The following is a 24,235-nucleotide window of genomic DNA, read 5'->3' on the forward strand; positions in this document are numbered from 1 at the left end:
GCAATGTAAAAAGAAATACATTGGAAGTGGTAAAAGATTCAATTTAACTGATTGGGGAAGCAACATCAAATTAGGTAAAGAACACACCAAAGATATACCCATGTTGGGTCTATCACAAACCAGTCTCCACCTTGGCTAAGTAAGCAAACAATTTGGTAAAATGCCAAGTTAGGGAATGCCACACAGCCCTATGCCTTTGGAAGGAAGATAACCCTCTTAGCAAGTTTAGGCTTCTAAGTTTAAAGATATATTGTGACATGATGGAATTAAAATTATTACACAAAGACAATGGAAGCATTTTAGATATGACTCTAAATAGCAACCCAGCCACAAGACCTCATGAAATATCCAGTCCTTTGTTAAGGTTGTTTATTTAAGTAGCAGACAATGAATGTTATAAGTAAGTTTATCATATTCATTTGCCTTGATTGATTTGTACTCCTGAAAAACCAAGACTTTACCAATAATAATTATAATGACTCCTAAGCACTGACAACAAATCAAGGTTGTTAATAAATGGCAAAGCTTATGTTTTGGAGTCATTCAACTTATAAAAGGATACTTGTGAGTGCGACCATACCAGGCTAAGCTTTGCCTGACATGGTCACATCTGATGCAACAAGTCAGAAAATCCCAGTGGGCGGCTGCTGGAAGATGATCTTCTAGTAGCCGCAAATCTTCTGGTCCTTCTGCACTCATCATTGATCCATATGTGCCGATCACTGCTAAAAGCTTTGAATGGGCAGCTTAGTGCCACCGGCAACCACACCTGGCAGCTGCAGAGAGGATAGAGCAACTGCTGGGTACATACAAACTAGAAGTTGCTCTGCCCTCCTCTCCCTCCCCCCAACCCTGCTGGTCCACCAGCGGCTGCATGGTAGAAGGAGCAGCAGCCAGGCAACATACAGTGAGCTCTGCTCCTCTCCCTTTGCCAGCCCTGCTAGAGGTAGCCTCATCCTTCCATGTATACCCAGGCCCTCAGTGTGTATCTGGCAGCCTTGTTGTGTAATATTAGTCATATGAAAAAGGAGGAGAAGATACCATTAGCAAAAAACCCTGCTGAGGGATTGGAATAGAGTCTAAAAACCTACCACTAGATCTAGTGATAGCAATAAGAGTATGTCTTGAGTATACTGAAATTCTCCTGGTATCATCTGGACCCTGTCTATCAAGCACAAAGCCCACCTGGCCTTGTTGAACTAAAGACAATTTCAGGGGGCATAGTCAGTTCACTGCTAACTTTGCATAAGGCTTCAGATGTGTATTCAACAAGGTGATAGGGCAGTAATTCTGGTGCAGTGGGTAAGCTCCTGGCATCCAATGGGAGACTCAGATGTTGCAAACAAGTTAGCTTTTATTCAAGGCTGAAAGGCAGAGCTAGTATAATGGCTTCTTACATAAACAAACATCAGTTCAGGAACAACATTTCAGCTTACATGAGACAGCAGTTCAAATAAGCAAAGTATTCACAGCAAAGTCAGGGTTCAGATTGTTCAGTATAGAGAGGGCTGCAGATGGTGCAACCTCTCCCTCACATTTCCCCCTGACTGACTCATCTAGCCAGGTTTTTATTGCTTAGCTGGTCTTAATTGAGAAAAGGGTGATGTTCCTCCCTGGCTACAGGAGGTTAACCCTTTCCTCATGTGGGAGAGACCCACTCTGCAACATCTGGACAGAATCTTTACACAGTTTTAAGATGGCCACTATCTGTGCCTCCAACATTTCTTTTGGAAATGTGCACTTATCAGTGGACTCATTGAAAAATCCATTTAAAATTGGGCCCAAGACATTTTTAAAACCAATAATAATGCCAGGAACCATTTATTTATGATGGGAATCAATGAAACAAAGGATATCCCTCAGCCCATTTGGTATTAAGAAAATGGCTCAAGGATCATCTGATGAAGGGAGGTTAATACCATCAAGGAACTATGAAATATGGTGAGATCATTAACAAGGGGAGAGGAACTCAGCAAAAACATTAGTAAAGATGAAAGGATCTGAAACCTTGCTTTAACACTGTTGAACACAGCCTTGTTCTCCTTTGCAAGTTTCCCCCTAAACTTCACTTAAAATAATTAACTCATTATATTACCAGCAAAGTAAAATGTCTGATAGAGGTGGAAAAGAAAAATGTAGATTTACAGGGGATGGGGTGTCCAAATGTAAATCTAAATGGAAGTGTACAAATAAAGCTTTCCAGCATTTGTTTGCTTCATGGTAAATTAACAAGTATTTATGATACAGAAAAAATAATAATTGTATTAGCACCACCTGCATTGCAACATGATTGGTTCAAAATACAAAGTTGCATTTCTGCTTTGCCCTCAAATCAGAATCAACCCCAAGGGGTAAATGTAATAGGGTCTGAGTATTAATGAGAGACAAACTCAGACTGTCTTGCACATTTAAAGGTCGGAGTTTGTCCCACAACTCAGCAAATGTAAAAGCCTGAGAACCTGTGAGTTTGAGGCTATTATACTATGTAAGGCTGTGCGAGTTTACCCCTATGTAAACTCAGCTCTTGTAAAGCTATTTGCAAACAAGGTCCAAGTTATACAGGAGCCTTCACAGATCAGTGAGATCTATGAAGGCTTCTGTGTTAAAAAAATTGCAAACATTAAAAATAAATGAACAATGACGTGCACAAGCCCCCCACAAGCATAACTAGTACTAGGCTATGTTGAGTGTGTCCTAGTTCTTAAAATATAGGGTAAAAAATGCATAGGAATCCTCTTTATTTAAGAACCAGCACCAGGCTCTGTTGAGCTGTCCTGGTTCTTAAAATACATGGGAAATAATGTTTAGGGTTCCCCTGTATTTTATGAACCAGCACCAGGCTCTGTTAAGATGGTCCTGGTTGTGGAAATATTGGTGACAAAATGAGTAGGGGTCCCCTGTATTTTTCATAACCAGCACCAGACTCTTTCTAGCAAGGGTGTATTGCCACAGCCGGGGAACTTTTTCTCCGGGTCTCCCAGCCAAAGCATTATACATGACCGCTAGTGGTGGGGACCCACCAATAAAGGGGTTCCCCCTCTACAGAGCACCCCAGACCTGGGCTGATGCCTGGGGCTATCCCTGGCACATCTGGGTGGTGGGTGCTGAGTTGATTGCGTAAATATATAAAAAAATAGAATGACCTAAAGGTCCCAGCAAGCCTCCCGTGCATGCTGGTACTTGGAGAACCACAAGTTCCAGCATGCAGGGCAATAAGGGCCCACTGATACCTTTAGTTCATATGCAAAATAAATATTAAAATATCCATAAGACACACACACTGTTACAGTAACATTTTATTTAATACACTCACATTCATGCATACTCACCTGTATTGCCTGTAGCCAATCACTTCCACTTGGGATATGAGTGGTTGGGGCTTCCATGGAAGTGCTCTGCACCACAGGAGCTTTTTAACCTTGGTGATCAGGTGATGAATGGGTTATAGGAGCCCCAAAACATGAAGGCAAGGGGTGGGGGATAGTCGTCTTAAAATAATAAAACAGGGGTACAGGCGTGGAAGGATTGGAGCATCTGAGTCATTATAGGGAATGCATGACAGCAAGAAAGACCCAAGGCAGCATAACACAATACTCTCTTAACACAATAAGCCCACTAGAAAACACATATCTAAGCCATGCACGAATAGTGGTAGAGAATGGTAGCAAATAACTGTATATGAGCACCATTTTGACATATTCTCTTCTCACAAAGTCAAGTCACCAAAGCCAACTCAAGTGGTTCCTTGACAGGGGTGAAGGCAAGGTAGCAGGAGGCACTATAGAAATGGAGTTCCTCCAGAGCAGAAGGACTGTTAGAATCTGCAGCAATATGTTACTATTTACCCAGAACAGTCTATAGGTAACAAGGCAGCTCCTTTAGAATACCAGAGCTCCAGTGGAGTCACACGTCCTAATGTGACACTTGGCTATCAAGAGGACAAGCTGGACTTCACTGTCTGAGTAGTTAGAACTAGGAGGAGCACAGGAGTCACTCTACAACCTCTGCTGGTGTTGAATCAAACTCACAGCTGCAGACAACCAGGTAGGCCAGGCTGCTGGCTGTTCTCCACCGATTTGGCGAGGCCAAAAACCACTAGCTGGCTGCAGATCAGATCAGCCAAAGCATCCATCCTAGTAAACAGTTAGACCACATCCCCTACAGTTCCAAGTTTGAATTTTTAACTTCACAATTCATAAGGCACATGCAAACTTAATTCTATGAATGTATGGAGCAAAAATGCTTCATTTATCATCAATACATGAAAAACTGCAGCTTTCTCTTTGTAAGCAAATATGTTTGCTTGGTATGGGACATGTTTCAAGTATATATGTAGCCAGCATTAATACACACATGAAAGGGGCATTCTTAAATTGTTACTACAGTACATGCCATTAATGCACTTGCATGTGAAAGCCCCTGTTAAACCTCTCATAGCTAAAGTGGCCACTATTGTTGATTTCTGCAGCTCAAAAATCTTTAGTAATTGTGGACATGTGCAGTGTGACATACACAACACATTTACATAATGCACACATTTTACATGATGCACAAAATTTCCCTTGTGTCCAACCCTAAATCAAATGTACTAATATAATATATAAGTATTACATAACTAGTGGTATGATAAATCAATATGCATAGCATAGGTAAACATTTTGAAATTGTATTACAAAAAAGACTATCAAGTAACTTTGGTAGTGTTTTATGCATAAAACATACTGTGTTATTCTTATTAGTAGTACTTAACTATAAATCAACAGGTAACATTTTCCCCAAGTTTAACATAAATGTATTATCAGAATAGTACTGAACTTACTTGCAACTGGAACTCTTGGAGATTGTGCTTTATATGCAGTGTAACAATATGCATGAAACAACCAAGGAGAAAGTCTGACATTTAGTTTCATTGTACCCCTGCCACACATAAAGATGCTAAGAGTGTTGTCAAGTTTTATTTAGTGTTATCTTTCCCTTTTGAATATACCAGAAGGAAGTTTTTAGAATTCATAGACTAATTGAGGATTTCAGATTAATTTAAAAGTATGTCTGTTTTCAGAGGTTATATTTTGAATTATACTATCTATCTATCTATCTATCTATCTATCTATCTATCTATCTGTCTGTCTGTCTGTCTGTCTGTCTGTCTGTCTGTCTGTCTGTCTTCAAAATTCTTAAACATGTTTTATACTGACTGGTGATGGCATGGATGCTGCAATTCAAGCAGATTGACATCTTTGTCAACATATCTTTAAACAAGGTACTAATGCTGTATCACAATACCCCAATTGGCCGAGAAATGCGTCAGTGATACTCCCAGGATCCTGACCAAGAGAGCATCTGATTAGTCATACCATCCAGCACAGTGAGTCCCACCTCACCCATCACAGATGGACACATTGGGTTGTTCCCCCAGCTGCCGGTACCTACACGAGGCAGTGCGGGTATCCCTTTAGCGGCTCAGGCTCCACACTGCCAGAAACATACAACAGCGCAGCCCTCCCTTCCAGCTACAGAGATCTGCCATGCTGACGGAGACCTTGGGAACACCAGGTACCTGCCATATCACTGATTTGACCGGGACGCTGGTTTACAGTGTCACAACACAGAGGTGTTGTGGGAATCATTACATAGGGATACTACTGGCCGCAGAATATATGGGACCTAGTTCCTCTACTAAATTCCCTGACTGACTACATGAGTCTTTAATTATCTGCTGGGTTAAGTGCATGTGCGGAACTATTATTAACTGTGCTTATGCAGCTATACACTAACATCCTTGGCTGAATGTGGACTTTTAGTATCCAAATATACAAGATGCTTTTTTAATTCTATCTCTGGGCCTGATTCAGAATTCAGACCCGCTCGTGAGCGCAATGTGCTCGCAAGCGGGTCGATGGTGGCCCAGTGCGCATGTGCACGACGGAGCCGGCTCCGGCGTGCGCATGCGCGAGACCCGGATAGCGACGGGCAATCCATCGCTCTGGGTCTCATACCAAAAGGGGTGTGCTGTTGATGTTGAGTGACAGCACGCCCCCTTTGGTGGCTGGGCCGGGGGAGTGGCTGCGAAAATGGAGGCGTTCCCATGTGAACTCCTCCGTTTGGGGGCGGCCCCACTGACATCTCGAGTGATGTCAATGGGAGAGATTTTGGCTCTATTAGAGCCAAAATTTCTCTGGGGCTTGCGGCAATGAGACCCTACCACAAGGGTCTCGTTACAAACCCGATGGTCGCGATGGTCTTGACCATCGTGACCATCTTCCTGGCTGCTCGCTATCACTGTGGGTGGTCACCCACAGCTATGCAAGCGGCCAGGAGGCCACTCTAAAAAACAAGAAGGCCGGCCCTGATTCAGAGCGAGCGCTCTGTCAGAGCGTCCGGCTCTGAATCAGGGCCTCTGCTTGCACTAACATTGCTGCTATTTGTGCCCTATGATCTGCATTGCACTAATCTATTATCTTCTTGACCTTATGAGAAGCTCTGAAGAATCAGTATTTACTATTTAGTGGTTTACTATGATTCAGTTGATCCTGGTTTTGAATTATTAATTTTTTTTAAATTGTTTTTCTAATACTGTCAGATTTTTATTAATGTACTCATTTATTGTAATACATGTGATTTTTAGTTATTAAACATTGCACCTCTGTCCAGCGCTCTCCCTATATTTTCTTTTTTTGGAATCTATCTATCTATCTATCTATCTATCTATCTGTCTGTCTGTCTGTCTGTCTGTCTGTCTGTCTGTCTGTCTGTCTGTCTTCAATATTCTTAAATATGTTTTAAACTGACTGGTAAGGGCATGGATACTGCAATTCAATCAGACTGACATCTGTGTCAACATATATTTAACAAAGGTACTAATGCTTTTCACAATACAGCTATTATTATGGGATATTTGCTTATTTTCAGCTTATGCCGCATTTTTATAGGGAAACAATTGGTCTATGGGTCTGATTCAGAGATGGACGCTAATGCGATCGTAACAGCGATTTCATACACAACACAGCTGCGGAAATATGCTAATGTTAGCAAGGATCACCCGAGCATAAAGATGCCCACTGCTGGCTAATTACCTGTGTGCGACAATGCATACCTGTGTAAATATCGGTAACATAAATGCACATCAGTGGCCATCTTGCCTTGGGAGATCTTCTGACACAACGAGCTGCATATACAATCACAGTGGCTAATTTATGCACGCCCATGTAATGGCGCTCAGATGGACAGGCATTCCTGTGTTTTTTCTGACCACTCCCCGTTACAACCCCCAAACTCGTACAACCTGTCACTCATTCTGCAAAGGATTCCTATGTTCATCTGTAATCTCAGTGCAATCGCCGTGCATACACAGTGCGGCTTATATATATGTGCAATGGCAAACAATAGCTCGATCTGCATACGCAAACGCCATTGCATCCGTCTCTGAACCCGACCCTATGTGCCAATATACAGAGCCTGTTGAGAATGAGTTGGGCATTTCAGGTAATTTCTAGATAAATGCTGAGTACACTACTGCTCCTTGAATTGTAACCACTCTAAATAGTTCAGTGAAACTCTGTTGAGTTTTCCTGTGTTTTTTAAGCAGTAATAATTTGAAAGGCAAAACCAGGTTGTTTTTATTAAGAGTGGTCAGTCATGACTTTCACTTATCAGTATGATTAATTTTCCTTCTAGGATATGCAGAAAATTCCATGTAATAAAAAGACAAATGTCATACACCAGAATAAGATTTTCTGGGACCTTTCGGTTGTCCAAAGGTGTGCTGATCTTTGGCTGCTTCAGCCCATGCATACCATCACCTTTGATAAAGCTGCATTAGTCTTTCCTTTTGTTATCTCATTCATGTGACCTGGTTTGACCATTCACAGGGCTCCTTTGTCTTTGTGGGCTATTTTAACATGCTTAGTTCTGAAATGAATTGACCTCCTTCCTGGTGGAAGCTGATTCCCTGGCTACCTGTATGTTTGGCATCTCTAGACTCTCCTGGCCTGATTCAGACCCACTCGCAAGCACTATGCACTCGCGAGTGGGTTGATGTTAGGCCACTGCACATGCGCACACCAGAGCCGGCTCCAATGGGCGCGAGACCCGGCTGTCGATTTTGATCAACAGCCCGCACTGTTTTGGAGGCATGCTTTTATATGCAAATCATATTATCTCTAATGGGATATAGACATATATAAACACTTTCCCACTACTAATCATAATGAGAATGCATGACCATAATTCATTTGGTCTCTATTTCTTTAAAAGCCCTTAATAAATAATACGCTCTATTTGTTTATTCCACACAAAGTAACAAAGGAATTTTTCACCAATATAAGCTTAAAACAATATACTTATCAAGGACCCATTCTTTCTAAGCTATCACAAACAAGTATTTGTTATATATTTATTTAATACCCCACCTGAGCACTCCGAGTAAGAAATTTCTTAAATTATTCTTAAATTATATTAATAGAAGGTACTATTTTAGAAACACCACTTATCATCAAAAGAAGAAACATCTGCAAACTAGCTGATACAATTACTCCTGCAATAAATAAACCAATTATCTAATTAGATACAATTAAGGACCCTATCTAAGGCAGAGACAGGAGATCAGTATCACTATCACTGTCCCTGACGAAGCCCGACTGGGAGAAATGCGTTGGACATGCCCACTACAAACCCACAGCCAAGCGGCAGCAATATTTTGCAAGGAGCAGTACGCACGGCTCCGGGGGCACGAGCTCTGCTGGAAGGAGCAGTCCTGACTGCCGACACTGCCCGTGCTTTCAGCACGCAGCCCTGCTAAGAATCTCAGAGACCACGCATGGAGGACGCAGCGCTGCTGTAACCCCGCCAGAGGTTCGAGTCTGATAGCTACCACTACACAGCTCCTGGGATCGGGGAGACCCCATGGAGGATACAGTACTAAGCTTACCTCATCAGGAGAGGGGCCACTTATGCGTAAGACCCCACAAGTCCAGGACAAGTCTAAAGGCACCTTGGAACAGACAAAGGTTGGAGGTGCACGCACCTAAACTAATGTGGCCACAATTTGCAAACGCGACTCGTCACTGCAACAATTCCGTTTATATGGAGTTTCCTTAAAGTTTTTGAATTGAGCTACATTGTGCTTACTCCTGAAAGAGCAATCAGCTGATTTATAATCATAAACTCTACGTATAGACTCTTTCAAGATACTATATGCATATTTATTTGTGTTTATTTTCATATACTTGATTGTATTTTAAATCTAATTTTTATATATCTGCATTTTATTTCTTTACATTTTTCTTTGCATAATTATTAATACTCACCAACTTATGTATTATTAAACTCATACAATTTAACCATTTATATTCATAAACTCCATTTCTATTTATAGAATATACTAGATGTGCACCCGTTAAGACCCAAAACCCATAACCCACATGGCATGGGAGGTGGCTTCACAAATGGAGGCATTCCCATGCGAACACCTGCCGTTTGTGGGTGGCCCCACTGACCTCACCAGTGAAGTCAGTGGGAGAGCTTCCGGCTCTATTAGAGCCAGGAGCTCTCTGGGGCTTGCAGCCACGAGACCCTACCACAAGGGTCTCGTCGCAAGCCTGATGGTCAAAATGGTCTTGACCATCATGACCATCATACTGGCCACTCACAATAGCTGTGGGTGGTAACCCACAGCTATGCGAGCGGCCTGGAGGCCGCTCCAAAAAAAAAAAAACGCCATGAATCAGAGCTTCCAGCTCTTAATCAGGCCCTCTGTGTGGATGCTTTCTGATCATACTGCATCACATCTGGAAGCTGTGTTAGTTCATTCCTCCATTTTCTCTTAGTTTCATGCCCCTACTCCTTTGTCCTACTCACACACAGTTCCTGCTGCTGACATCTCCTGATGCCTGCATCCTATCCTCCTCTTCCTTTACTTTAAATATCAAGTTGCCCTTAACTGATCTGCTAAAAATATAATACTTCTTAAGCTGCATTTTTTTAAGAGCAACATATTGCTTGTTTGTATTGTGTGAAAATTGTAAACTGAACAAATTTATGCTGCTTCTATTAGCCACATTAACATTATAACTCTGTTTAAATTATTTGTGGTTTATTTCCTATTATGCTGCTTTTGTGAGTTTACAGTGTGTCATTTAAACAACTACAGTAGCAGATGTTTTGAAAATATGTAAATGGTTCATGTGCATATGTAATTTTTTATTAATAAAATATATATTATACATCTGTATCTCAATTTATCCTGTTTGTGTCAGCGCAGTAGTAACTTCTGTATTATTTGGTAATGATTATAGGTAGGGGAGCTTTTATAAATATGCTTGAACGAGACAGTCTGTGTAAAAAAACTGTCTTTGCCAATGAAATTGCCTTTTACTCCTAATTACAAAGAGCTTGTGTGGTGACATTGAATACTTTATCTATATAACAATCCACTATGATCTGTTCTGTACGCATGATAAACCCTGGGAACATCAGCACAGAGCCTCCCATGTGACCCCCCAATGTCAATGGTTTCCATGCTGATGATGGAATAAAGAAACTAAGTTGAGTGAGGGGCTAGATGCATTGAGACTAGGTGTCAGGGATCAGCTTATTGATGGCATGGCCAAGGCAACAGTTAAAGTAGTAGTGTAATAGTAGTATGTCATCTTTTCTATTTCATTTTTCACAAGACATCTCTCCTGTATTGTTTGGAGTGAGAATTTATTTACAAAAGTTTTCTATGAGTTCTTTATGCCATTTCTTTATGCCAAGATGGATCATTAGGATAAACCATAGTTTCAGGTCCAGAAGCATTAAGAATAGCTTCTAGAAGTTTATTAATGAGGTGTGAAACAAGCAGGTTGGGACAATAGATTAATTTGTTCAGACATGTATTCCTAAGGTCATGTCCCCTTGGCTTACTGATATAATTGTAATGGAACTAGTAATTATACTTTGCTATTAGACTCCTAATTGGGCTTCTATTTAGCAGTCATGCTGAAGATGGTAATAGTTACTAGAAATTATGTAGGAAGCATGAAAGGCAAACTATTTGAGATGTATAACCTAAATCCAAATGTTTAAATAAAATGGGTGGGCAAATAAGTGATAAAGCAATAGTGTTGAGAAAGGTTGAATCAAAACAGAATTGAGGGCATCTGGTAGACATTATGGTACTGATTCTGAGTTGGATGGATCTCTGTATACAGGTGCAAATGGTGAGTTTTTACATGGAATGCATGCAGATTTGAATGTACACATTTTTGCATATATATTATTCTGCACTTGGTTGGATCTGTCACAGGCACAATGTCAACAGTCCATGTTAGTGTTAGGGTTAAGGTTAGGGTTAAGGTTAGGATTAGGCTGAAATTAGGGCTGAAATGCCCTAAAAACAGTATGTTGACATACCAACTCTAGGCAAGCACAATGTCGACACTGTGACCACGGTGACATAATATCAATCTCGGCATTCTGAATGTCGACAGTCAGACCATGGGCTGAATGTAATGGGGTGTGAGTTATTTTGCAAGATCAAACTCAAACCTACTCACACAGTTTGTAAGTGCAGCCCACCAGCTAGAATAGAGACCGCCATCCTTGGACCTCGGGCCCCAGTACGGGTATCCCCTAAGCCCCCCCCCCCCTGTTGCTGGGCCTGGGCTGAGCATTCTTTGACTGAGAAAGATGAGCCCCTGGCTCTCTCATCCAATCCACCCTTTCCTCATTCACTTCAATGGGAATTCGCACTCATAACCCAGCGGTTCCCACCATTGAAGTTAAGTGGGCCATAAAGCAGCCAATCTGACAGATTGGTACGATTTGGCTGCTATATCGCACTGTGTATGGGAACGATATCAGACCAAGCGCACACCCATGAGGTTATACATCGCACCCCCTGACCTTACAGCAGGATCAGTCGATAAGGGGATGCGATGTTCAATCCCATGCAGTGCTATGCGGGTGGGGGAGAGGGAATCCAGCATATTGGGCAGTTGGCCAACCAATGACATCGTGTGTGGGGACCGCCTGATATGTCGATATGTCGCATGGCATGGTGCCATTGCACCGTGTATAGCCAGCTTTACATTTAGCCCCATCTCTGCTAAATTATTGTAAGTGTTGCATATTTTACTTGAAAAGAAATGCAGATTACAAATTTACATAAGTTTATTTTACTAATTTTTATATGATTAAACAAAATGAATAACAAACTTTAATATCTGTATAATTTAGTCTTAATCAAAATTTAAAAGGATTAATCTTTCATCCAAATTATATTTATGTCATCACAAAATATATTTAAAACATTTCAAATTTATGTGGTAAAATCTTATATGACATTAACTTTTCTATCAGCAAACACAAATATTATTATTAAATAATAAAGATCACAATTAATGAAAAAAAATCTTATTTAAATAAATATTACTTTTATGTTATTTCAACTTAAATAGAGGAAAACAGAATACTAAATTTACAATTCATAATATGACATTATTCGTGCACACTGCATTGGTTCTACAGTACTTCCTATTAGTTTATGGATATTAAGTACAATAAACAAAAGTTAGTGTTATATTTACTAAAGTGCAAGTTTTTAGAAGTGGAGATGTTGTCCATGGCAACCAATCAGATTCTAGCTATTATCTTCTAGAAGGTGTTAGTTAAATGTTAAGTAGAATCTGATTGGTTGCCATGGAAAACATCCCCACTTCCAAAAACCTGCACTTTAGCAAATATACCCCTTAGGGCCTGATCCAAAGGAGGAAGCAATGACGATGTGTTCGCAGTTGGCCGATGTTTTTATTACTGCGCATGTTTCTGAGTTGCACTGCACATATGCTGCTATGATTTAAGATGGCAGTCATAGTGTGGATTTGGAAGCATATAGAGTGACAGGTAAAGTAGTGAGCATTTGTGGGCGGTAATGGGGGGGAGGGTGGCCAGTCAAAGCAGGCAGCATGTTGCCAGAGCCGATCCTAGGCATAGACAACCTAGGCAAATGCCTAGGGGCATGCATTCCAAGCCTAGGGCTGGTTCAGCTTGACAGCAGACAGCTTCCGGCAGCTCTGCTGTAGCTGCCCTACTGCAATTGGAGCTCTCTGATCAGCTGCAAATGGATGGCAGCTCATGCAGCTGGCAGTAGTGGGAGCAGGGAGCAGAGACAATGTGGGCACCAGGCAGTAACAAAAATGGCCACTGTACGAGGGCTGCTTCACATGCCCAGCCATAGAAGCTCCTCCTCCCAGGGGTCTTTGCAGAGTGGAGCAGGTTATGCCAGTCCAGGCAGGCTGAGGAGATAAGGTCACAGTTTTTTGGACAAGTGAGTGCTGTGTAGGGTGTGTGTGGGGGTTTAGGTATAATAATGTGTGACATAATGTGTAAGGGGCATTACTTTGTGACATTATGTGTACAAGGTGCACTACTATGTGGTTTAACATGTATAAAGGGCAATATTTTGTGGTGTAATCTGAATAAGGAGCAATATGGTGTGGTGTAATGTGAATAACGAACACTACTGTGTGATGTAATGTGAATAAGGGTCACTACTGTGAGGCACAATGTGTATAGGGTGAAGGGGTACTCCTGTGTGGCATAATGTGAATAAGGGATACTATGTGTTGTGTAATGTGAATAAAGGACAGAGGGCCTGATTCAGACCCGCTCGCGAATGCAGAGCGCTCGCAAGCGGGTCAATGTTTGCCAAGTGCGCATGTGCACGAGGGAGCCGGCTCTGTCGTGCACATGCGCGACACCCGCATAGCGATGAGCGAGCTGTCGCTAAGGGTCTTGCTACAAAGGGGGCGTGCTGTCGATGATGAGTGACAGCACGCCCCCTTTGGTGGGCATGCCGGGGGCGTGGCTGGCCAGACGGAGGCGTTCCCATGGGAACGCCTACCTTCTGGGGCCGGCCCCACTGACATCACAAGTGATGTCCGTGGGAGTGCTTTTGGCTCTGATGGAGCCAAAAGCACTCTAGGGCTTGCGGCAGACGAGACCCTATCACAAGGGTCTCGTCGCAAGCCCGATGGTCGCGATGGTCTTGACCATCGCGACCATCTTTTTGGCTGCACGCTATAGGAGGCCGCTCTAAAATTCAGAGGGATGGCCCTGATTCAGAGCGAGCGATCTGTCAGAGCATCTGGCTCTGAATCAGGGCCATAATCCTGTAATGTAATGTGAATAAGGTTGCACTACTGTGTGGCGTAATTTGAATCTGGTGTAGTATTGTGATGGCACATCCCTTTTTAAAATATGGGGGGTGAGGGCATCAATGCTCTTGCTGGCACAGGGCACCAAAATATCTAGTTACATCTCTATGGATGAGGATTGCTATGGGTGAGGGCTGCTGCTGTGTTCTGTGCTGCTGGTTGATGGGTGCTGTGCTGAGCAAGGCGTGCTGGGTCAGAGGAAGAACTAGTGGAGGTCCTAAATGGCACCAGCAAAAATCTTGCCTAGGGCATCAAATTGGTTAGGGCTCGTTGTGCATGTTGCGACTGTTTCAGGGGCATTTTGCCGTTAGTGACTGTGTTCTTGAACCCAGTGGTAATGTCACCAGCGTCTGAGTTCCAAATGACATTCTGAGCAACTATAGGGTTCGATGGTGTGTCTGATGTGCGACTTACAGTATAGTGCATCTTCGTACACAAGCAGTAACCTTCTCTGTATATATCTTCCCAATTTCACTGCATACAAAGATGCAGCAGTGATGTGATTTGTGTCCAGCTCTGAATCAGGCCCTTAGAGATTAACTGTGAATCTTTATTTGATATGATGATTGCTGGAAAGCTATGATATTTAATTACATATATTCTGAATAAAAGGTAATTTGGTGAAGGTGAATAATATGTGACATCTTACTGAAGTGCCCAGTAATAACCCATATCACACAGAAACATCACATTCACCTAGATATTGTTTTAATGTTATCCAGATTCTTGCTACCTTGTGCAAACAAAGTGACTTTGGGCCTGATATAGATATGGATGCAATGCCGATATATATGTAGCGCTTATTGGCTAACTGCGCATGTATCACAGTCGCAAGGTATGTTAGCGATGCCACTCGCAGTGATGATTTCTTCACCAAGTGATTAACATTTTGGTACTTTTGAGGGTGGTTTGGGGGAGTGGTTGCAAAAACACAGGCATGTAACAAATGCTTTAGGGTTGTGTCTCAGCATATTACATACTACTGCGATCCTGTATGCAGTAAACTTGGCACCAGTGTCTCAGTTCTATACGGCCATAGGGTTACTCAGATGGTTGATTATTGAAGGATTTGCAACCACCGCTGTGTGTTTGTACCAGTGGCAGAACTAGTGGAGGTGCAGCCAGTGCCTTGCACTGGGGCTGGCTGTGGTGCAGGGGCCCATAGCTGTCTGCATCAAACAGCACCACTGCACTCGCCACCAGTTTCCCCTGGGCACCACAGTATTTCAATGTAGTGCAGACCATAGTGAGAGCAGTCTGCACTACACAATAACAAACACACCGCCACCAGCGGTGACTGTGTTTGTTATAGCAGCCAACACTCGTTATAGCAGCCTCTCATTGGTTGCTGCATCCACAGAGGGAGCCGGGCTGGAACTCACTTATGAGCTCCGCTTTCCAGCTCCCGCAGTGGGTGATTGGGGAGATGTCATGACTAGAGATGAGCTGGTCCTGTTCCCACCTGAACTTCTAGATCTGAGTCAAAATCCGAGTCCTGCTTGGGTTTTCCCACCTGACTCGGATCGCAAAGCAAGGCAAACATCATCCTCCCACTGTTGGATTCTCACAGGGTTTTGGATTCTATAAAGGTTCGCATGCTCACTGCCATTTTCATTCCAGCTGTGGCGAGTGAAGAGGAAGCTTGGGAGGGGCTATGCTGTTGTTGTCCATAGCAGCTGTGCTGTTGCTGTACATAGGGGCAGGATGCTATTGTCATAGGGGCTGGCTGCTGCTGTCTATTAAGGCTGGCTTTTGTCCATAGGGGCTGGGTGCTGTTGTCCATTGGTGCTTTCTGCTGTTGTCCATAGGGGCTGGCTGGGCTGTGCGATTGCCCATAAGGGCTGTGTTGTTGTCTAAAGGAGCTGTGCTGCAGAAATAAGAGGGGGCTTCAGTGGCTCCTGTGTCACTGCAGTCCATAAAGGGGTGCTTCTGTATTGTCCAGGGGGTGCTCTGTCCATCAGCGATGCTCTTCACTCCCAGTGTGACAAAATAAAAAATAAATAAGTGGATTTTTTTCTGTATCTGTGTGTGCATTAGCCATACTTATCAACAATGTAGCTGTGCCAAGCATGCTGCCTGTGTCATTAATCAAGGGGCTGCTGCCCTGTTCAGGAGTGCTCCCTCCCCCCCAAAAAAACAAAAAAAATATATTAATAAGTGTTTTTTTACCTCTGTGTGTGTGCATGTTAGCCATACTTATCAGCAATGTAGCTGCACCACGCATGCTGCCTGTGTCATTAATCAAGGGGCTGCTGTGTCCATGTAGGGGTTGCTGTGTCCATCAAGGGCAGAGGCATCTGTGCCTATCCAGGGTCTGCTGTGTCCATCTAGGGCAGGGGCTGATGTGTTCATCCAGGGGCAGGGGTGGCAGTGGTGTATTCATAAAAAATATTGACACTGTTAGTGGAAATACAGTGTATTCATAAAACATATTGTAACACTGTTAGTGGAAAAAGCAGTGTATTTGAAAAAAAATTGTGACAATAAGTGGAAACGCAGTGTATTTGTAAAATAAATTGTCACATTGTAAGTGGTAGCACAGTGTGTTATTCTTTTCTTCATAAAAAAATCTTGTGCCACTGTAAGTGCAAACTTCGCAATTTTACAATTTAATAACACTAAGTTAACAATAAAAAATGCAACTGTTAACTTCTTTCCTCAATCATGAATAAATGATTAGTCTACACGCCAACTACAAGACCACAACAAAGTGCTAAATAACGTGCATTACATATTAAACATAATGACATCACAAATGCCTCAGCTGATTCACATAATCATATTTTCAAAATGGTGAAAATAGAGGATATGGTTTAAAAAATGGAATAAAGCAGCTAAATCTTTGGACCTCATTCAGAGTCGGTCATAAGCGGCCGCTCGGTCATACACATCCGATGTTTCCAAACCACGCATGCGTACGGTTAGTTGTGCGCATGTGCGTATGAGACCTTGCAATCCAAAATGCTGTCGATCGTACGGCTTATGAGCAGGAAGTGGCTTCCGAGAGTTAATTGACATGAAAGGCCATTTGTGAGTGTTGACGGGGGTGGTGGTCTGAAAGCGCAGGCGTTCCTCACCGTTTTAGGGGCATACATAAATTACCTGCTACGACCGACATAGAAGGCCGGAAGTAGTAAAACATACAGCAACTGACAATGACTGACAATGATTGACTCGTTTGCTAGCTGCTATCACTCGCTAGCTAGAGGAGGTTCTTTTTCAGTTTTGCGGTCATTAGGTGTACGACTGAGCGGCCGCTTACGACCGACTCTGAATGAGGTCCTGTGTTCTCTGATCATAGTGTCCCTACTCCCTACCCATGGCCCCGCTACCTGAATTTCAGCGAGTCAGAGGGGCAACTCCATGCAACCATATTCCAGAGTGCAGCTGCTCCTCCTGTAGCCCAGGTCAGAAGATGTGTAGGGGGTGTGGTGATATGGACTAAAATGGAGCTCATATCCACTAAAGTGGACAATGCATCCCCAATCTAACAGGGAGCGCAGCTGTAATATATACACAACACAGAATGGGATGATGATATAGGCTTGGGTGCTGGTAGAATCTGGGGTGATGTATACATCATCTTCTTAACACAATATTAATTTGTCCCCGCTGGAATCCACCATTACAGGTGCCTCTGTAATTTTTGCACGTAATTGACTGTAAAGTTCTTTCTTGTAGAATTTGCACTTCATTTTGATGGAGATCATCTTTTCCACATTTTGGGGAAGGAGTCTCAGGCCGATCACTGACAAGGTTCCCGGCTGTGCTGAAAACTTTCTGAGTACACACTGGAGGGTGGGCAGCTCAAGTAAATCAAAGCCAGTTTGAGCAAGGGCCTCCAATTTACCGATATTTCCTGTCAGTAGTCAAACGGACTGTCTGACATGCCTATTTTGATGCTATCATTAAAAATGTTTAAATAGTCCTCAACCATACTTTAAATGGTGACCATAGCAGATGGAGTCATGCTACATGTGTCATTAATTGTATGCAATTCTTCTGACCCAACCAGATGTCAAAACTTTGTTGTGTTGACCCAACTGCATCACCAGTGGGTTTTTTGAAAATTGAGTTTTTTCTTAGCAGATGCACTTGCTTGAAAAAACTGAAGGAGAAGCCATCACTACATCACGTGCCACTTGAGCTCTTCAGATCTGTGTCCATTGGGAAAAAGAAACAATGTCTTCATCCCTTTTGGGATGAAAATACACTCCCAGCAGCAGGCATGGTGCTCAAGGATTCTCAAGAAAGATACAATGTAAGACTTAAACCTTAAATCTTGCATTTGCTCTGTTCTGCTTATCCACATATCTGTGCAGGTTAAGTGGACAGTGGGTACAATGGCAGTTTTAAGGCCACCAAGTAACTATGTTTCCCTGTATAGGTTGGGAAAAAGTTTCAAGTGGAATCTTTGAAAAGGATTATTTAACAGCCAATTGTTTTGGAAAGTACTCTTCCTTGTCCCCTTCTGGGATGAAAATCCACTCCTAACAACATAAGCAGGCACAGGATTCTCAAGAAAGACACAATGTAAGTCCTTAAATCTGAAATATTTCCTTTGCTCTGTCCACTTGTCCACATACTGTATCTGTGCTGGTGGACAGTGTGTACAATGGCAGTTTGGAGGCCATTAACTAACTATGGTTTTTTAATGTTCCTGTACAGGTTTGGAAATGCTTTTCAAGTGGAATCTTTGCAAAGGATTATTTAACAGTCAATTGTTTTGGAAAGTACTACTAGAAGACTTCCTGGTCACCTTCTGGGATGAAAAAAAATCCACTCCCATCAGCAGCAGCAGGCATGGTGCTCAAGTATTCTTCTGGGGCAAGGACTGATTTGAATGAGCAACACATTTTTTGTAAATGCCTCCCTTCCCCTTCTCCCTCATAAATTTACTTTGAATCAAAAAGTGAAATAAAATGTACTACCAATCAACCCTTCCTGTCCCTGCCTTCAACTACATACATACTCTAACTCCCTCAGGCCTCTTGAATAAGAAAAACATTTGTTTCCTGATGTGCCATGTTGGATGTTAAACTGCCACATGTTTGTGCCACCCACTGCTGCCACTTAGCTTAGTCAGCAAGCTAGTTTGGTGCAAATTCTGGGCCTAAACTGGATGAAAACAATATTGTGAGCTATGAGGTGGTCAAAATTGGCTGGAAACAAGTGGAAATGTTGTTGAGGTTAATAATACTGTAGGAACAAAGACAGGCCCAAATTATGTGATTTTAGATGTTTTAATGATTTGTTTTAGAAAAAATACAGATCCAAAACCAAGACCAAAAAACAAAATACGAAAGGGCGGTTTGGCAAAACCAATCTAGATCCAAAACCAGAGGAGTTACAGATCCAAAAACAAAAACAAAACATGGGGGTCAGTGCACATCTCTAGTCATGACATATCTCCCATTGTGCAGAGCAGGAGGATAGAGGAGCTGACAGTGGCAGGTGCAAGAGCGGGGATTCCGCTAAGTGTGTTTTTTTGTTTCTGTGTGTGTTTTTCTTACATATTTAAGGGGGCACTACTGGGGACACTGCATAGGGGGACAACTGCTGGGGGCACTGTATATTGGGCACTGTATAAGGGGCACTACTGGGAGAACAGCATAGGGGGGACCACTACTGGGGGCACTGTATAAGGGGCACTGCATAGGGGGGACTACTACTGGGGGCACTGCATAGGGGGGACTACTACTGAGGCACTGCATTGGGGGACCCAAAGCATATTCTTGCACCTGGGCCCATCACTCTCTAGTTCCACCACTGGTTTGTATGCACTTGCTTGGATCTGCGAAGCTGCCAGTGTGTGTCTCAATACATTTCCAGGTAGTACCAGCATTAGCATATTTTAGCAGAGCAGCTGTATATGGAATTGCAGCTGTGAATGCATTAACGCCCACATCTAAAGCAGGCCCTGTAGAGGCTAAATGAACATCAGCATTTTTTCCTTTATAGGAAATTATGAAGATTGCAGTTGCATAGGTTCCATTGTGTTGGAGACAAAGACTGCTTGGGAAGTTGATTGTGATGTCCTTTAAATCACTTGTAACCTGGTTACCTTATAGCTAATTAAATAAACACACATTGGTATTCATTCTGAGTCGCACACAAAGTAGATGTGCAGTAGTTGTGGGCAGCTGAGGAAGCCAGACTTACTAAATTATGCTAATGCGAGTATCCATTCAAATAGTGCAGAAGTTTGCATGTTTGTAAGTGGAAACCGAAGTTAGCAATTGATAATACGCTAACCGCTGCAGATGTCATCCTTATTATAGGCAATTGCACCAGCCCCATTCTAGCTGCAAAGGATCTGTCAGAAACAGGCTTCCCTTCCTGGTATGTAGCCCCATGACACTCCCATGACAGTCATGTGACACTCCCATGACACTCCCACAAGTCAGGGTGGTTATGTGTGATTGCACTGTAACCGTCACAGAAAGACAGGTCTGGCTAAGTTCCTCCAAGGTAAATTTGGTTTTCATACCAATTTTATACAGTTAAATGGGAAACTAACTTCTTAATGTAGCATCATTTTATTCAAATGCCACTGTCCACTGTAAAAACCCAAAGCAATAGTCCTCAATGTTCAATCAATTAGCATTGATCCCAGTATATTTCCAGATTAGTAAGGTAAAGAAATAAACTATGTATAAAAGACAGAGGTGGATCTTAAGCAATCATCCTAAGTATGGGGGTCTCCTCAAATATAATTATTTTAATGAAAACTCTTGTTCTTCCCGAGAATGAACATTGTGGTAAGAATTTTACATTTTCAGGTCTCTTTTTGTTGAGCTTTTTTCATAAAATTATGTATAAACTGCAGCTTCTGCATAGGTTTATGAATTATTGCTATGTACTAATAGCACAATGCAGGAGATTTCACAGAAATGCTAATTAGCACTGCAGATTACAGTCCCTATTAATGATGGCTATGATCTCAGCCCTATGTACAAAACCCCAAAAAGAAAAGCATTTCTGAGTTTGGCCCCGGTAGTTTACACCATCTTCAGATGGTGAAAACTGCTCTAAGCCTATGGAGGCTTACAAGCAGGAGAGAGATCTTCCAATCTCTCTCCTGCAGTTTGCAGACAGTGGTGGAAACTGACAATGTGTTTGTGCGCAGTGTCAGCTTCCCCCGGATAAGTTTTTCTGGGGTTATAAATCACAGGGACAACAGTTTCTGCAACCGCTGTCCCTGTGGGTTTCCCTTGTGAGTTTCCCTTGGTACATAGTGGGGATATTTTCATTAAAAATGAAAATATCTGCTGCGAAATGGATTCTTAATAATCTCAGTTGTCCCTTGATTATTAGTACACACATAGGCCCCTTAAAGTCTATTAATCTCCAGAAGAATGCTATACAGTAATTCTCAGTTTTTACTTTTGACAAGACTTAGGCCCTAATTCAAAGCCGCTCGCAAAAAGTGAGCGCTAACTCTGAATGAGGGCGGCCGCTTTTGTTTAGAAAGGCGGCCTCCTGGCCACTCGCTAAGATGTGGGTTACCACCCACAGCTTTAGCGAGTGACCAGGTGATGGTCGCGATGGTCGAGACCATCGTGACCATCGGGTCTCGTCTACCGCAAGCCCCAGGCTTCCTGCTCTAACAGAGCAGGAAGCCCCCTACTGACATCACTGGTGATGTCAGTAGGGCTGCCTACAAACGGAAGGCGTTCCTTCAGGAATGCCTCCATTTGTCCGGCCACCCCCCCACCCCACCTACAAAATGGGGTGAGCTTTTTATCAACATCGACAGCCACCCCTTTTGTAGCGAGCCCTGGGGCAAGAGAATTTCTCTCTCGCTCCGGGGCTTGTGCACACGCCGTGCGCACGTGGTGTGTGCACAGTGCACAACCATCGACCCGCTTGCGAGCGGGTCTGAATGAGGGCCTTAATTCTAAGTTTCAGCACTGTTAGTGGACACCACCAAGTTCCTGACAGCTAACTTGAAGAGTCAGGACAATTGCTGTAATAAAACCAGAAATCCATCCTAGTTGTCATACTCAGGTTTCTGTGAAGTAAACCTTTCTTAAGCAATGGTAGAATGTCAGCCTTGGAATTGTGCAAGTCCAATTGGGCCTAATACATTGCATGTCATATGCTTAACAGCGAGTCACAAATATTCACCTAGATGCACCAGACACTTGCTGTAAAGTGATTATCAATGTTAAAAATGGATGCCTGCATTTAGTGAATAATTAACAACCCCTTAAAAAATTTTTTTTTTGTGATAATTACATTGCGTGCCTTTATTAATATGTTATCTGGTTAATTGCATAACGGTGTCTGCACCCACTACAATTGTTTTGTGTCATTGCTATTAAATTGTCATTTTCTGTGCTTCTGTACCAAAAGACACCAGATCCCTGCTTGTCAAGCCAGGTTCTTATTAAAAATAATATTTCCAAAATAATCACTAGCCAGAATACTTGCTAGTCTGTGATATGCTTATATAAATTGTAAGAATAATATGCTGGTTTTCTGGATGATTAAAAAATAATAATGACATTAGTAATATTCATAGAGCAGCACTGAAGCTGTTACAAAAGTTGTGCAACCTACCTCTGTATACAATAATATAACTTCATCCATTATGTTTTAATAGTGTATACTTTAAGCAATATTTTATGCATTCTGATTCTCTAAATTTTACTCAATTTAGAAATTAAAATCTAATTATTTTCATGATTTCAATATATTAATATAATCTTGCATACCTAGGGCTCACAATTCACACTTTATTTTCAGGCATACTGCCTTTCTGTTCAAACAAAAAGAACTGCCCTTTGTATTTTCCAAATAACCTTTTCTGCTGAAAGTCGGCAAAAGGCCTTTTCTGTAGCAGGTGCAGTTTTAATGATTCTTTGATGCCATATGTCAGAAAAGCATCACTTGCTGTGAGGACTGACATTTCTTTAGGGAGCTCTTAGCAACAGTTACTAAACCTTTTAAATTGTGCGGTTTTGTCATACCTACAGTATATCACCATGTAAAATTATACACAATTTTAAATTCAGTAGCATGTTAATGAACTTTGCAGATATATTTGAAAATGTGATACACATGTGTGGAATAAACTCAGATATTTACAGTTAAACTATAATGGAACTTGTGTCACTATTTTGCACTCTTTTTAGTATTCCAAAATAGTTTATTTTGATCTGTACAGGTTTTTAGTCAGTTATATTAAATTGATTCTATTGAAACTAAAGATGAGTGGGTCCCTGAGAACCGGCCCCGGGATGATCCTAGGCGCCCCTTGGATCTCTCCTCCTGCACCGGATCCATAATCGAGGCAAAGCTCGCGATCCTCTGTTGGATCTCGAGGTTTTGCTTCCTGCGGCCATTTTTAAAAATCCCTTTGCCTTCAATGGGCAAAGCGCTGCTTGGCTGACAGTGCTGTCTGTCACGGCTCTCAGCCACTCAGTGTTAAGCCCATTGAATGCAGGGAAAAAAGAACAAAAAGAAGATGGTGCTGGTTCCCATTGCCAACACACCCCGCTGCCTAAACACCAGCTATCGGCACCCCCACTGCTGACACCACCAGCAGCCCCGCTGCAGACACCACTGGTTCCCCCATGCTGCCGACACTGCTGGCACCCTGCATTGAGAGCACCCCTGCACTGCTGACACAGTCAGCAAACCTGCACTGAGGACACCGCTGGCACCCCTGCTCTGCCAACACCGCCAGTACCCTGCACTGAGGACACTGCCAGCACTCACACACTGTCATTTCATGTACTGAGGACATCAGCAACCCCTGCACTGCAAACACAGCCAGAAAACCTGCACTGAGGACACCACTAACACACCGACACTGCCCCCACTCCCACACTGAGGACACCACCGGCACCCATGCACTACCAACAAAGCCAGCACAAATGCACTGAGGACACCGCTGGCACCCCTGCACCATGCACTAAGGACACTGCCAGCACCCCCGAACTACTGTCCCACATACTGAGGACACCATCAGCAGCCCACACTGCCAGCACTCCTGGCACCCCTGCACTGCCGACACTGTCAGCACACATACA

This window comes from Taudactylus pleione, unplaced genomic scaffold, assembly GCF_031769625.1.
Source record: "Taudactylus pleione unplaced genomic scaffold, aTauple2 ptg000179l, whole genome shotgun sequence".
In the NCBI taxonomy this organism is placed as follows: Eukaryota; Metazoa; Chordata; class Amphibia; order Anura; family Myobatrachidae; genus Taudactylus; species Taudactylus pleione.